Genomic DNA, 15,855 nt, shown 5'->3' with positions numbered 1-15,855 from the left:
ATATATATATATACATACACACACCCATATTTAAGTGGCACAGTTTGTAGTAACTAAAACTTGGAAACAACCCAACTGCCTATCAACTGGTAAGTAGATAAAGAAGATGTGGGGTTTTTTAAAAGATAAAATGGAGTACTACTCAGCCATAAAGAATGAAAAGCTAGAGACATTTATAGCTAAATGGATGTACATTGAGGCCATAATTTAAGTGAAATAAATAGGACACACATCTGTAAATACTGAATAGTTTTGCTGGTATGAGAAACTGAAAGTGTAAGTGAGGAACACTATGTATAAGAGGTAATGTGAAATAGAAAGAAAAGGTCCAAGGGGAAGGAGGAGGAGAAATGAGAGGGGTAGGAGAAAGGATTTCAAGAAAAGGGAAAAATGGAAACAAAGTCTTTGTAAAAGTAGGGGTAGAGGGGGTGAAGGGAGGGCAGGGGAATGAGGAAAAAATAAGAATCAAGATAGATCATGTAAAGGTACAAATTCCCAATGATGAATGTCAGCATATAAAGTATATCTATAGTGTACCAATAAACTTAATGAATTTAAAAAACAAACAAACAAACAAACAAATAAAAAAACCCAAAAAGCAAAAAGGTGGGCATACGGGACTTCATTTGGGGGAAACCAACAACTATATTTGAGTAAACCATACTTCCATATATTAATGGAAATAATTCTAGGAGAACAATGTGGAGAAAAACCAAATTGCAAAGGTATATATTCAGTATAATCCCATCTATACAAACTTTAAAATCATGTTCCATGTCCAGATAGGTATATAAGACATATTTATTATGGATATATATATATATATATATATAATAAATGGAATAATATGCAATTTTATTATAGTGATATTACTTCTGGGGAGGGAAAAGTAGGAAGGCCAGTGTTTTACTTTAATTTTAAAATTTGAGAACTAAAGTGAATATGGTAATTCCAAAAGATTTTTAAATGTGGGATTAGATGGATACATATGCTTTATTCTTTTATGTAAGTTTAAATTACTTCATAATAAAAATTAACATGTTTTTTTAATTTTGTTGTATAAAAAAGAAAGTTGTAGAGATTTAGACAATTAGAGGGACTCACTGCTATTAGTCTAATTTTCTTGTTTCTGAGTGGGAATGTACAAGGCTGATTATTTTCCATCTTTAGAAAAAGGGACAATGGTGAGTTAATGTAGAAGAAAAGCTGTCCCTGATATAAGAAGGCAGTGCCACATTTGGTAAATGGATGGTCATTTCCAGGTGGAATTGGATTATCTGAACGTAATTATATTGCATTCTCTTGTTTTAAAAGTGTTTCAACTCATGCACTATTCATGTAGGCTACAGTTTTTCTTATAGAGTGTGAATGTAGAGTTTAGGTAAAACAGTTAATGGGTGACATATGTTCATTGTTTATTCAAATGGATATTTAGAGTCTGGATTTTAAAATAATAATTTGCACACTTATATGAGTGTTGATTAGCTGTGAAAGACCACAACCAATTTTTCTCTTAAGTCTCTCCAAAGACTTCCTTTTCTTTCAGAAGTGCATTTAAGCATTTTCTTTCTTTTTTCTTTTCTTTTATTTGGGGGAGGGTGTTTTGCTTTTTTTGAGACAAGTTCTCACTATGTAATTGTTTGACTTTGAACTCACTTTGTAGCCAGACTGGCCTTGAACTCATGGTGATTCTCCTGCCTCAGCCTCCCAAGTTCTGGGATTACAGGTGTGTAATGCCATATCTGGCTTTTTTTTTCTTTTTAAAATTTTCTAATATATACCTAATGAATTTATTTGTGGCACTCTGGGTGGATCCAGAAGAAAAGGAACCCACCAACATTTTATTAGCTTTAGATTATGTATATTTCTTAGAATCAATAGAAGAAGCTATAAAGTATTTTTTAATCATAGTGAAAATAAGCATGAGAGACTGCTCGTAAGAGTCACATGAGATATTGTTAGGTGAGAGGGGTAATGCATCAGAGACACAAGTGGTATTAAATAGCACAAGTTTTTCTGAAAAAGCAGGCTCTCTGCATGAGGATTAGATACACACACCCCAATAAGAGGGCATATTGATCTCTAATTTTCAATATTACATTCTTGTATTTTTATTATATGCTATTTTTCAACTAGTAGAGGAAGGTAGTCTCATAAAGCTAATATTTATTCTTCATGTTTATAGAGCTCATAGTGCATTTCAGGAAATGAAAAACTTTGAGAAGTCAAATATAACTTCATGTCTTGTTCGTAAAAGAAGACAAACTAGGAAAATCACTGGTTTTATAAATCTGACTCAGGAACTAAGTCACAAAGCATTAAATAATTAAATAACACATGATAATGGAAGTCCTTGCATATTATTTTTCTCTGTTTCCATACATAAAGCCTTTTTATAATGATAAATCTTATCATGTAGGGTTCTTTGTTTTACTAGAAAGCAAAGAGTACGTTCCTTTAGTTTTATTCTCATTTTCTTCTCTGTACTCTCTGTGTGTATTCAGGGGAAACTAAGGCAGATACTCAGTGTAACTCCTCTATAACGAGATGCCTCAACTTAAATCTGTTCCCCTAAGTCATAAGTTCTATTCATTCAATTATTAGGTGACACCTGCAATAGGTAATCCAGTGATTTCTTACATTAATCTCAGAGACAACAGAATGAATTTTTTTTTCCCTTCGAGAGGTAACCTGAATATGGCTCAAAGGCAGAGGCATCATAGCATGGGGCTCGTCAGGGGAAATCTGCTCCTTACCAAAGCTTTTGTGGAAGAAATTCTTGAAGGTCCACAGTTTCTCTGTCCTCTCCTTTTAACTTTTGTCTATATTTGAGCCCTTACTCTATGTCTTTATCTGAGCCAGGATAATGGGGCATTGTCCAGTCATTTTCTCTTACTCTATGTGACAAGAAAACAGAATTGTCAATTTCAATGGATTACGAGACTCCTGAAGAAATGACTGGATCATGGGGGCACTATATTCGCCGGTGTATTAATCACTGATGTCCTTAGCTGAATGTGCCGCTAGGAGGTGGAGCTCTTTTGGAGGCAGGTCACTGAAGAAATGTCTTCAAAGAGTGTCTCTACAGCTGATGCTCCTCCCCCGTACTTGCTTCTGGCTACCATGAGAAATGCAGCTTTCCCCTACCAAGTCTCCCCACCAAGATGTCTCTGCCTTGAAGCCAGCTGATCATGTACTAAACCCTCTGAAACCATGATCCAAATTAACCTCTTCTCTTTTAAACTGTGTGTAGCAAGTACATATGCATTCCCAATATTTAGAAACCTCACTCTGCAAGCATAAATAATGAAAAGGAGCCCAAGAACAAGGAAGTGAAGAAAACAGAAACATGGGTGGAGATCGGCAGGCCAGTGAAGCAAAGAATGTTGGAATTGAAGGGAAAGGGAGGTTCAGCTGGAATTAAAGGCTCTTGAAGCTCCCAACCTGAGTTTTGAATTTCTTTTTTTTTCCTCATTGAGTTTATTGGTACATTTTAGGTAGACAGTACAGTTACATTCATTATTGGGATCTTGTACCTTTACATGACAGGTCTTGGTTCTCATTTTTTCCCATTGTCCCTGACCTCCCTTCACCCACTTCTCCCCTCCCCATTTACAAACACTTTATTTCCATTTTTTCATTTTCTCATATTTTTTCCTCTCCCTTATTACCTTTCCCCTACCCTTCCCACTTTCCCTACACCTTTAGCCCTTTTCTTCCTATTTCACACTGTCAATTATACCATTAGGATCTTGTGTACTATTAATAGTTTTTCACACCAGAGAAACTATTCTGTATTTACACATGTGTGACTTATTTATTTCACTTAGGAGTATATCCTCAATATGTATTTATTTTCCTATGAATGAATCTAATTTTTCTCATTCTTTATGGCTGAGTACTATTCCATTTTATAGAAAAACCACTATTACTAAGGAAGCCTGTGCCCTGGAATAAACCGTTGAAATTAGGGTACATAGTGGAAAACAAGTGAAAAAAACATAACTTATTTCTTACCCCTTTCTCTGTCTTCCCTCAGAGTTCACATTTTCTACCACTTCTACTCCTAATAACTGATCTGCCACTCTGTGATATCAACCTCTATCCATATTCCTGTATCAAACAAAAATGACCTCCCTTAAACACCTAACCAGAATTTCTAGTTTTCCTAAAAAGCATCTGCATAGTTCTATTCAAAATATCAATACTGCATCAATTAAGAAATACCAATAAATAATTTTAATGTTCCTTTGCACCATCTAAACTCTCAAAGTTATGTAAAATGTGGGAAAATTAACAGTCATAGGAAAGAACTATGAAGATAAGTAAACTTTTGAATTATAGATTTCATAGCAAAAGTTTTTAAAAATTGGTTTATCTCTCCAAAAATGAAAAATGCTGAATTGAAAATTGAGTCTATGATGATATAGAGGGATTTTGATTAAAAATGTTCTGTCTATGGGAGAAGAAATAAATTAATATGATATGAGATCAGAAACACAGGCTTTCTTAGAAAAGAGTCAAATAAATAAAATCAGAAATGAAAGTCAGGATATTACTAATACTACAGAAGTAGAAGAGAGTACAATGTTTAGTTACCAACAAATAATTGGATAATGTAGGTGAAATGGAAAACGTCCTGGAAACATACAACCTACTAAGACTAAATCTAGAAGAGAAAAGTTTAACAGATTCATAATGTGTAAAAATCCTCAACAGTGCTAGCAGATCAAATTCAACTGCTCAGTAACAGGATTACATACCATGACCAAGTCACATTTATCCTAGGAATACGAGGATGAGTAACACACAAACTATTCAATGAGACACACATTATTAACAGGAAAAAAGAATAAAAATCAGATGATCCTCTCAATAAATGTTGAAAGATATTTGACCAAACAACAGTAAATAAGGCATACTAGGAAATTACTACAACATAACAAAAGCTATACATTAAAAACCAATTGCAGATATCATACTCAATGGTGAAAATCTAAACTATTTTAAGATCAAAAACAAGGCAAGGATGCTGCTCTTGCCATTTCCAGTCAACACAGTACTAGTCAGAACAATCTGCAGCAAAATATCAAAATCAGAAAGGGAGAAGTAAGATTATCTCTGTTTGCTAATGGTATTACCTCATATGCTGTGAACTCTAAAGGTTACTTATACTAATAATAACTGTTAGAACTAACAAACTCAGAAAGATTGCAGGATAGAAGATCAACACAAAAATACTTATATCTCTGTATAGTAAAAATGTACCATCCAAAAAGGAAATTAATAAAACAATCCTATTTACCATAGCATAAAAAGTAAGACAAAATAGAAATAAATTTAATTTAAAAAGCAAAATACATGTACATTGAAAACCACAAATCAGTGCAGAAAATAAATAAAGAAGATGCAAATCAATGGAATGCTATCTTATGGTTATAGATTCCAAGAATTATTACTGTAAAAAAATATCCACACTAACCAAAGAGATCGCAGAATCAATGCAATTTTATATGAGAAACCCAAAGTATAAATAATTTTTAAAAACAAAATAAAAAATAACAAGAAATAAGGAGAGAGAACTTTTTCAAATGGGAAGGGGATCCAGAGGTAGGGGCAGAGAAGAGGGAGGGAAAGGGGAATAAAAAAGAGTTAAAATAGCCGGGTGTGGTGGTGCATGCCTGTAATCCCAGCACTCAGGAGGCTGAGGCAGGAGGATCGCTGTGAGTTCAAGACCAGCCTGGTTTACACAGTGAGCTCCAGAGCAATCTGAACTACATAGTGAGACCCTGTCTCAAAAAACAAAAACAACAACAATAACAAAAAAGAATTAAGATATGTTAAATACATGTATCTAGTCCCTATGATGAATGTAAATATTATGTTCTACAAACACATAATAAAAAAATGGAAAAATACATTAAAAATCCAGTTTCTTACTCCTACTATCACTACATTTCAAATATTCAAAATATGCACATGGCTAATGGTTTCCATTTGGGGGAAAAAACGCATGGCATTTTTTCTACAGAAATAAAAACCATCCTAAAATTAATACTGAACTACAAAGAAACTTAGATAAACAGAACATTCTGAGAAACAAGAACTTCACTGGAGGCCTTATATTTCTTGATGTCAAATCAGAATGGTAATTACCATCACAATGGTAATTTTATATGCAAAACATGAAGTATGAATAATTTTTAAAAATAAAAGATAGACAATAGGAATTATAGAAAGAGATGTTTGGCAAATGGGGATAGGATCCAGAGATTGGGACAAGATAGACAATAGGAATTATAGAAAGAGATCTTTGGCAAATGGGGATAGGATCCAGAGGTTGGGACAGGGAGGAGAAATAGAAGGGGAATAAAAAGAATTAAATATGTTAAATACATGTATCTCCTGCAATAACGAATAGGAACATTCAACATGTTACTAACATAGAGGCAGACTTATAAATCAAAGGAAGAAAACAGAGGGTCCAAAAATAAACTCATGTGTATTTAATGGAATAATCTTCGACAATGATATCAAGACTGCAAAATAAGTTAAGCATAGTCTCTTCAACACAATGTTTTGGAAAAATTTGATATTCACATGCAAAGGAATAAATGGACATACCTAAAACCAGCTTCAAATTGATTAATGACTTAAAAAAAAGACCCAAAACAACACAATTATTTGGAAACGCATCCATAAGCCTCACATCTCTGACTCTGGATATGATTTCTTTCATATGACACAGGTAATAAAACCAGAGTAGGCAAGTGGGATTATATCAAACTTAAAAGCTTCTGTAACCAAACAAAGCAATCAATGGCACATAAAGGCAACTTACAGCATGGGAGAAAATATTTGTTCAGAATATGTCTGATCAGGCTATGATGTAAATATTAAAAACTCTTAAACGTCAGTCATAAAAGACATGTAATATAATTCAGAAGTGGAGTGATTTCATCCAATAGAGATGTGATTGAAGAGAGCAAGGAGAGGAGTGAGGAGGAAGAAGAGAAGGGGAAATGAGAGCAGTAAAGATGTGCCACGCACAGTGTCCCAGTAACTCCAACCGGTGGGAACACGGGAGGCCACAACAGAAGCTAAGACAAATGACGTCAGTAAGCACAGACATGGTGGTAGGGGAACCGGAGGAGGGTGCAGAGGGAAGAGGGTTAGGTAAAAAAAAGCTGTAACATCCACATGTAACCACTCCCCAAGATTACTATAAACTTCACGAACTGCAGATCTGTACTAATAAAATAAAATTTTTAAAAATTCAAAAATCAACAAGGACACTGTACTGTATTAGTCAGGTTTCCCACTGCTGGACAAAATATCTGTCACACCTTAACAGAGGAAAGGTTTCATTTAACGCATACATTTAGGAGATTCCAGTAAAGGGTTAGCAGGCTCCAAGGCAAAACCATGGCGAAAGGGCATAGTGGAACTAAACTAATAGTTCATGGCAACCAGAAAACAGACCAGAATGGTGCCAGAGAGGAATGGGCAAGGACAGTACCCAAGCCCATGCCTTCATGACCTAAACAGAATATACTCAGGAGCCTGTTCTATTAATCAGCATTTCTTAATCCAATGAAGTTGATATAACTGGATTAACAGTCACAGACTTGAATAAACATTTTCCTCAAGAAAGCTTACAAATGGGCAACAGATACATAAAATAATGCTCAACATCATTAATCATCAGGGAAATGCAAATGAGCTACCAGTTTATACCTGTCAGGATGGTAATTAGAGAGACGGAAAGGGAAAGGGAGAGGGAGGGAGAGAAAGAAGCTGAGGGAGAGAAACAGAAAAGGAGGGAGGAGAGAGAGGGGAGAGGAAAAGAATGTATTAGTAGGAATGTGGAGTAATTGCAACCTTTGTACCACCACTGGTGAGAATACAAAATTGGACAGCTACTATAGAGAACAGTAAGGAGAGTCTTCTACAACAAAAAACACAATTACCATAAAATCCAGCACTCCTACTTCTGGGTATACATCCAAAAACATAACAAGGATTTTGCAGAGAGATGTGCACACCATGTTCATTACAATATTGCTAACAGAAGTCAAGATCCACATCCATAATCTAAATGTCCATTAGCAGATGAATAAAACAAATGTAAAATATGCCTAGAAAGGAATATTCCTCAGATTTACAGAAGAAGAAAATCTTGCCATATGTGAAAACATGGATGATCTAAGACCATTTTGCTAAGTGAAACAATCTAATCACAGAAGGACAAACACTGAACTGCATGACTACACTCATATGAAATATCTAAAATTGTCAAACTTATAGATGAAGAAAATAGAACAGTAGTTGCATGGAGATGGAAGGGGCAATATGGGTAGTTGCTATTCAACAGGTATAATTTAAGTCGAGCAAGATGAAAAAGTAGTAAGGATTTCCTGTGCTATTGTGTGTATGCGGTTAACTATGCACTTAAAATTTTGATAAAGGATAGATTTTATGTTTTGTGGGGTTTTTTCCACAATGAAAAAGAAAAAAGAACTTTAGATCTCTGGGTAGATAGTTTAAAACAGACTCTTATGGGTTTCAAGTTCAAGTAAAATCTTACTTGTATTCAAGTGAAGAGCATTTAGGTTAACTTCTCAAGTCTTTTCAATGCTTCTGTTTCCATGGTTACAGCTATTAGGATCTAACACACTGTACATCCAACCAAACTGACAGACTAGAGGGTGGAAAATGGAAGCACAACTTTCTGTCTGTCCAGTCCCTCAAGAAATACTGTCTGTCTCATTCTTCAATGTGAGCTAATCATGAGGACCAGTAAGAAAGGATAAAGTGGGAAAACTGGAATTTAGCCCAGTAGTGCGGTAAAATCTCCTTTGATTTCTCAGTAGAAATAAAAGAAACAAAAAAAGTAAAACACAGCAAAGCACTATTAAGGAAGAAAACATCTGTCACCTTGGACAGAATAAAAGTCCCACCAAATGAAATAAATGCCTCTGGGAAAAAAGACATGTCATGCTAGAAAGTACTGTGTTACTTCTTTCTTGCTCTTCATTTTGTTTACATCCACTCAATGTACCAGACCTTAACCTATATCCTGTTTTCTTCCCCAGCAATGATAGATGCATGAACTGAATTTAGCCTTTGGTTAGAACTTTGTAAGGAAATGATTTCAAAATAAAAGTGTTTTACTTGGTACTATCTCAATGGCAAACATGTACTTCCAAATGAAAGGTTTGTTCTATTGGAAGATTTTTGCTTGAGAAGGCAATAATACTTTAGTTTTCAAACTGTTAATTGACAGGTGCATGCACATATACACACCTCTAAACAAGTCCTGTTCTGTCTGTTTTGAAACATAAGGTGAGTACCTCCTAGTAGAACTAAATGAAAACTTTGTTCAAATTTTACAATTTGAAAAGGGTCATAATAATAATGCTAGTTGATATTGAGAAATGCAGTTTTGATTTTCAATGTTTTAAAATATAATTTATTTTCTGAACCTAGAAATAAGATGTGTTTTAAGCATATGAGATGGAGTACAGTTTATTTCTAACACCCTTGTGACATTCCAGAGTACACAATAAGTATGAGAAGTTCATGGCATATTTCTTTTCATTTTTAACTACTTCTCAATGAAATCAAAGGAGTTTAACTTATGCATTTTCTAGCTGCAGAGTTCTTAATGAAATGAAGTATGACTATTATTATGCATTTTAAAGCTTTTTTAAAATTTATAAAACCTTCAGTTAAAAAAATGAAAAAAATAACACAAACCTTGAAACAGTCAGCAGATCAGAAGAAAAATATGTTCTTTGGGAACTTGATTGAAGTGTACTCATAAAAGTTTTTTAAATGAAAGCTGCTCACAAAAGAAGTCCCATGGAAGACAGATGACATGCCAGATGCTTCTAGAAACAAAGAAAAGCACTCCATTAGGGCATGTTCAAAGTACCATTACTGCCAATCCCAGCCCCGAATTGATAGTATGTTGTTAATATCTGTTAAATGTGTGCCCCAAATCTTTTTTTTTCTCACTGAGTTTATTGGTACATTTTAGGTATACAGTACAGTTACATGACAGGTCTTGGTTCTCATTTTTTCCCCTTACCCCTGCCCTGCCTTCATCCTCTCCTCCCTTCCCTATTTACAAATACTTTATTTCCATTTTTTCATTTTCTCATATTTTTTTATTTTCCCTTATTTCCTTTCCCATACCCTTCCCACTTCCCCTACACCTTTAGCCCTTTTCTTCCTATTTCACATTGTCAATTATATCATTAGGATCTTTTGTACAATTATAGTTTTTCACACCAGAGAAACTATTTGGTATTTATACATGTGTGACTTATTTATTTCACTTAAGAGAATATCCTAAATATGTATCCATTTTCCTATGAATGACTCTAATTTCTCATTCTTTATGGCTGAGTAGTATTCCATTTTATAGAAAAACCACATCTTCTTTATCCAAATCTTTGTTTGTAACTTCAAGGCGAAGCATTATCTTTTACCACAGTATTTAGAAATGACTAAAGGCCAGAATCATTTAACAACTAAGCAAATGTCTTCATTTCCCCTCACCTACCCAGGCTGCTAACAGAAGACCTGGGGGCAGCACAGGAGCACAGAGCTGTTTCCTGAGCACGTGCAAGCATGAGGCTTTGTAACAGGGGCTCTAGACAAATGGGTTCTTTGAGCCAAACAACAGCCCTGCAGCCAAACAGTCTTGGCTTCATTTCACAGATAAGAAAAACTTTTCTATGGATTGTTGCCTCAGTCTTAGAAACTGTGTCCTCTAACACTCAAAACCCTTAGGGCTAATTCTGTCACTCATTTCATTCTGTGGCCTATGTGACTTAGAAAAACATTTAACAAATAGGATTAACAAGAGGACAAATAATAGCACCATTTACTAAGTTAATTCATATATTGCCAAATTAATTATGAAATTGTCTTTTCTAATTTACTTTTATACTAAATATTGCCATAACTCTACAGAAAGATGGATACCTAGCTTTAAGCAATGTATTTTTTTCTTCCAAATTTCTTCCTTAGGTAAAGAGAGCAAGTCTCTTGGAAACCAGTGGCTTTCTGGTGTCATGGTGCTGGTTTATGTGCTTGCCTACATCAAAGACAGCAATGCCAATTTCTCATCTTCCTTTGGCCCCTCCACATGACTCAGAACTCTTTCACTGTCCCAGGGAAAGAATATTTGGTTTTTCTGATGCAATCAGGAACAGAACCCACATCCTCTGTGAATATCTCTGAGTAATGTGACTGCAATTCTGTGTGGCTTCATCCATCTCAATGGCTGAAGGCAATTGAAAAAGGGTTGGGCAGGGATCTCTGGATTTCTCTTCTTGTTTTTAGCTGATGATCTACATGTTTTTGATGGTTCTGGCACCAACTCAAAGTCATACAGCTTACCCTCCACCAAGTTTCCTAGAACCTGCTCTTACAGCGTAGTATTTCAGGATCAACACCCACCAACACTGGAAAATATCCCTCCAACTGTCAGACTTTAATGCCATGGATTTTATCTGAGTCTTGGAACTTTTAGCTCATTTCCACACTGCACCTAGAAGTGCCTCAGAAAGGCTAGAAAATAATGGAGCCTGGAAGGTCACACATAATTTTCTAAATTTTGCTTTATTTTATTTTTAGCAATTGAAGCTTAAGTCATAAATAAAGAAGCTGGGTAGGGGTGACTGATAGTATTTTTCAAATTCTGTGGAACTGGAAGCCTGGGATTATGACTTTGTTAAAAAGAAAAAAGACCAGTGATAGAGCTAGTTCATCTTTGCATCAAAGAAGGAAGAAGAGCTTAATAAACATTGTAGGGGAAGCCCTGGAACAGACTCTACCCTAAATAATAGGCATGCAAAACAAATAGAAACCTTTCCTAAAATGTACTAAAGCAGCATTCTTTGTTCTTCATACCACTCACATACAAAGTTTTAGGTTCTACTCCCAAACTAGCATGTTATTTGTCAAAAAACCCTAATGCTAACTTTTAAGTATTTATTCAGCCACTTTTCATTGGATATTTGAGCCAATCAACAATCAGAAAATTTCAGGAATGCTGAAATAATCAAGACAGTCTTTGGTTTCAAGTATTTTACTGCCTCACAGAGAGAAACAGCTAGGATGTCAACTATAAGAAGGTGGCGCTAATGAGACTAAGGACGAGGCAGCATCCTGCTTCTCACATCCTAATTTTTGACCTTGGCCATTGTACTCAAATTCTCTCATCTCTGCTTTCTCATTTGAATATTTCCCTACATGTTGTTTTGAAGATTAAGACAACCTATATAAAGTATTTGGTGCACTTAGAGGCACCTTAACAAGATCTCGTTGGATGTGTGAGTGACATCTGCAAGGAAAAAGTGCTTTGAGGTTCATGAGGAGTTGGAATTCTCTCTGCTGACGAATCAAGAAAGGTTCCATGAAGAAAGTAACATTTAAGAGAAACTATAAGCAAACATGATAATGCTTTTTCGTTGTAGAAACACTCTCATAACTGAAAAGCCAGAAAATTAAGTACTTTATAATAAAAAGTTAATCCATGAAATTACATATTATTTTCCAAACTTGTTATAAAAATAGATAACAGTACAACCTGAGAATGACACAAAGGAGAAAAATCTATGTATTGCTACTAAGAAAGGTACAATATCCCACGGAATCCTGTTCTATTCTATGATAATCCAAAATGACACCATGGCTTTTAATGGAACTTGGCGAGCTTACCATTTTTAAACTTAGCCTCAAATTTAAATCACTGGGTTTGTGACTCAAATCTCCAGTGTGACCTTTACTGGGTATTGTTCAAGAAAACATGTCTGTCTCTGTGTGGAGAGAAGCCATACACCCTTTTACTTTAGAAAATATAATGACAGATGTATTGTTACAAGCATAGAGTGGCAAAAAGATTGTGCCTATGAGTCTTCAGAAGCAATGAAAACAAAGACCTTATTTTATTTTGTATCATTTGTTTAGAAATGTTGACTTATCACATTAATGAACATTTCTATTCTTTCCATATTGTTGATTTTAACTCAAAAGAAGCTTGGCAGGAATCTCATTATTTATAGATTTAAAATATAATTCCTCAGAATATAACTTTCTTCAAAGGCTTTACTGAGCCACACTACTTTGTCCTTGAGAGACTCATACAGTTTTGTACTGAACAGAAAAGCAAAGAGGATGTGGAAGCTTCCATTCTCCACGCCCTCCCTACTTCCTAGCCCTGGGAGTCTGCTGCAGAACAGTCCTATAGTTTGCATGTGTCCCTTGCCAAGGTGATCGTAATAAGAGGTGGGCGTCTGAGAGGTGACTGGGCCATGAGAGCTCCTTCCTTGAGATTGAGGCCCTTATGAAACAGGTTTCTTGTTACCTTTTGGTAGCTGACTTTTCTGCCTACTACCATGGGAGGATACAAGGATCTTGGAACCAAGGAGCTGCCCTCACCAGAAAGCTAAGCCTACTAATACTTTAATTTTTGCCTGTAAGAATTTGAGAAAACAAATTTTTCTTCTTCATAAATCACCTACACAATAGTCTTTTATTACTGCAGCATCAAATAGGCCAAGACAGAAATTGTTACCAGAGGAGTGAGGTGTTATTATATAGCTGGAAATGTATAAGCAGCTTTGGAATTGGTTGAGGGTAGAGGCTAAAAGAATTTTGAAGTGAATACTGTGAAAAGCTGGTACTACTATGAATGGAGCACTCAGAACAATTTCAGTGAGGGCTCAGAAGAAGAGAAAAGCTATAGGAAAAGCCTCAGTCTTCTTTGTGATTATCCAAGTGGTTGTGGCCATAATGCTTCTTCAAATAGGGCAGTAAAGATTGTTCTGATGAGGTCTCAGCTGGGAACAAAAACAAAGTATTAAAAACTGCAGGAAGGGCCATCCTAGGACTTTCTAGATGACAGATCTAAAGAGTAAAGAACTAGGATATTCAGTGGAGGAAATCTCTCAGCAGCAAAGCATTTAGAGTGCTGTTGGGTCTTCTTAAATGTGAGAAGAGACACAATTTAAAGACAAATTTGAGGTTAAAAGGGAAATAAAAACTTAACAATTTAGAAAATTCTCAGCTGGTCATGTAATGAATAAAATAGCTTAATATTTATGAGGAGAAACAAAGGCTGTGGCCATCTGGCCTTTGAACAAGGAGGTGAGGAAGAAGAGCAAGACACCCGGCACCATTCATCAAGACAATGGGAGAGTGACTCAAAAGCATGACGGACATCTTCAGGATGCCATGGGCGTCACTGGCTAAAGTGCCTCAGTTTCAAAGGTGCCCTGAGTTTTATACCATTCCTCACTTCTGTGAGAACTTTCATGGAAGCAGAAAGTTACCCTTACCAAACAACTGAACCCACCAATGACCTGAGATTTCCCAGATGTTAGGAGAAAATAAATCTATATTCTGTAAAAACTACCTAGTCTATGTATTTTGTTACAGCATCATGAAAGTACGAAGACAGCAAATCTGTAAGAGAGATGGTATCATCATTTCCTTCTCACCTTTCTTTATCCTTTTCACTGAATTGTGAAATCCTATCATTTCTTTCCAGTCATGCTAACTCATGGTATCACATTTTATGTACTCTCAGTAACTTCTAGCAGGCTCTACTTGTAGTTTATCCTGAAAAAAAAAGTTAGAAGACTTGTCATCCTATCAGAATTGCCACCCTGTCCTATCTATAATGGTGATAAATACATGAATGGAAAATAAATGGACACACAGGGAATTTTTTAAGTATGATTTTAATTATGTACTTCTATCACTCAAGAACCTACAGGGTCTCCCTCTTTTCTCAAGAATCAGATTTAATTTCATCATCAGGAATATCTGTTCCCACTATCCTCTCTAATACCAAAGTATATCTGACTTAATCTCAAATCAAATTACATTACACTGAATCTCAAACAGGGTGTATCATATTCATCAGGATACACTGAATTGGACTCTCAAGAGGAGAGACCTCACCATATGTTTTATTTGAAAAATACTGCACAGGTGATTCAGATGGATATCACCTGCTAAGAACTGTTTTGTCTCTGCCTCTAGGAATTTCTAACCCACTGGAAGATGCTTTGGAAGCCTTACTTCCTTAGTTGAATCTTTGGAGATCACAACAATATTTCATGTCTTCTCCAGGTTCTTACTGTAGACTTATAATATTTTAACTAGAAGGGAACTTCCAGTGACTTTACCAGGCATCTAGAACACATAGCCATCATGCAAGTTCTGTATGAACTATGCCAAGTTACAAAAATTGAATTGACAGTGTTTTACAATTATAAAAACAAGATCTGACAATATTGGTACAGTGTCCCTCATATAAATGACTGGCTGAGCTGAGAATTTGGTGTGTGAGTTTAGAGAGGCTTATGTTTCTCAACTGCCACCTTCCCCATCACTCCCAACTCCCTTTCAGACCAATTAAGTGCTGGCCTCTGCAGACACCTGAATTTGCAATGTATTATCTAGTCTGACCATTTCAGACACTGTCAACATTTTGAAAAGCTGAATAATCTTTCTTACTCCCTTAATTTATAGGCCATGGTAGAATTATTGCTTGTGGTTCCAAAGTTAGATATTGGGCCTCTAACTCATAACCAAGTTGATTATCTTTTCTCTCAACTTCCGCATCTAAATATTTAGTACTAGGCCAAAATTAAATGTAGATAGATGAGTAAGAAGCCTGATCTTTATTCTGTCTTTGCTTTACTTCCCAATCAAAAAGCTACCCACTTCAGATTCTTAAATCGGATACTCTTTATTTCTTTTACTGCGTTCCAATTTACCCTTGAATCACAAGCAAACCAGAAGAACTCTAGAGTATCTTACTCTTGACCA

The 15,855-nt window shown here is 35.5% G+C and overlaps 1 protein-coding gene across 3 annotated transcripts in view; it reads right to left on the bottom strand.

Annotated features, from left to right (window-relative positions):
- Enox1 (ecto-NOX disulfide-thiol exchanger 1) overlaps positions 1-15,855 on the bottom strand; it is a 436,949-nt gene that overhangs the window by 272,698 nt on the left and 148,396 nt on the right. For 2 of the 3 annotated variants that reach the window (XM_010637078.3, XM_010637077.2), the window contains one exon: positions 9,760-9,893. The gene's annotated coding sequence lies outside the window, so the exon portion shown is untranslated. Of the gene's footprint in view, positions 1-9,759; positions 9,894-14,516; positions 14,532-15,855 lie in introns of those variants that run through there. The other variant, XM_033759995.1, reaches the window with a different exon arrangement.

This window comes from Fukomys damarensis, unplaced genomic scaffold (assembly GCF_012274545.1).
Source record: "Fukomys damarensis isolate Sample0158 unplaced genomic scaffold, DMR_v1.0_HiC HiC_scaffold_38, whole genome shotgun sequence".
Lineage (NCBI taxonomy): Eukaryota > Metazoa > Chordata > Mammalia > Rodentia > Bathyergidae > Fukomys > Fukomys damarensis.
This window is presented reverse-complemented; position numbering and strand designations above follow the sequence as displayed.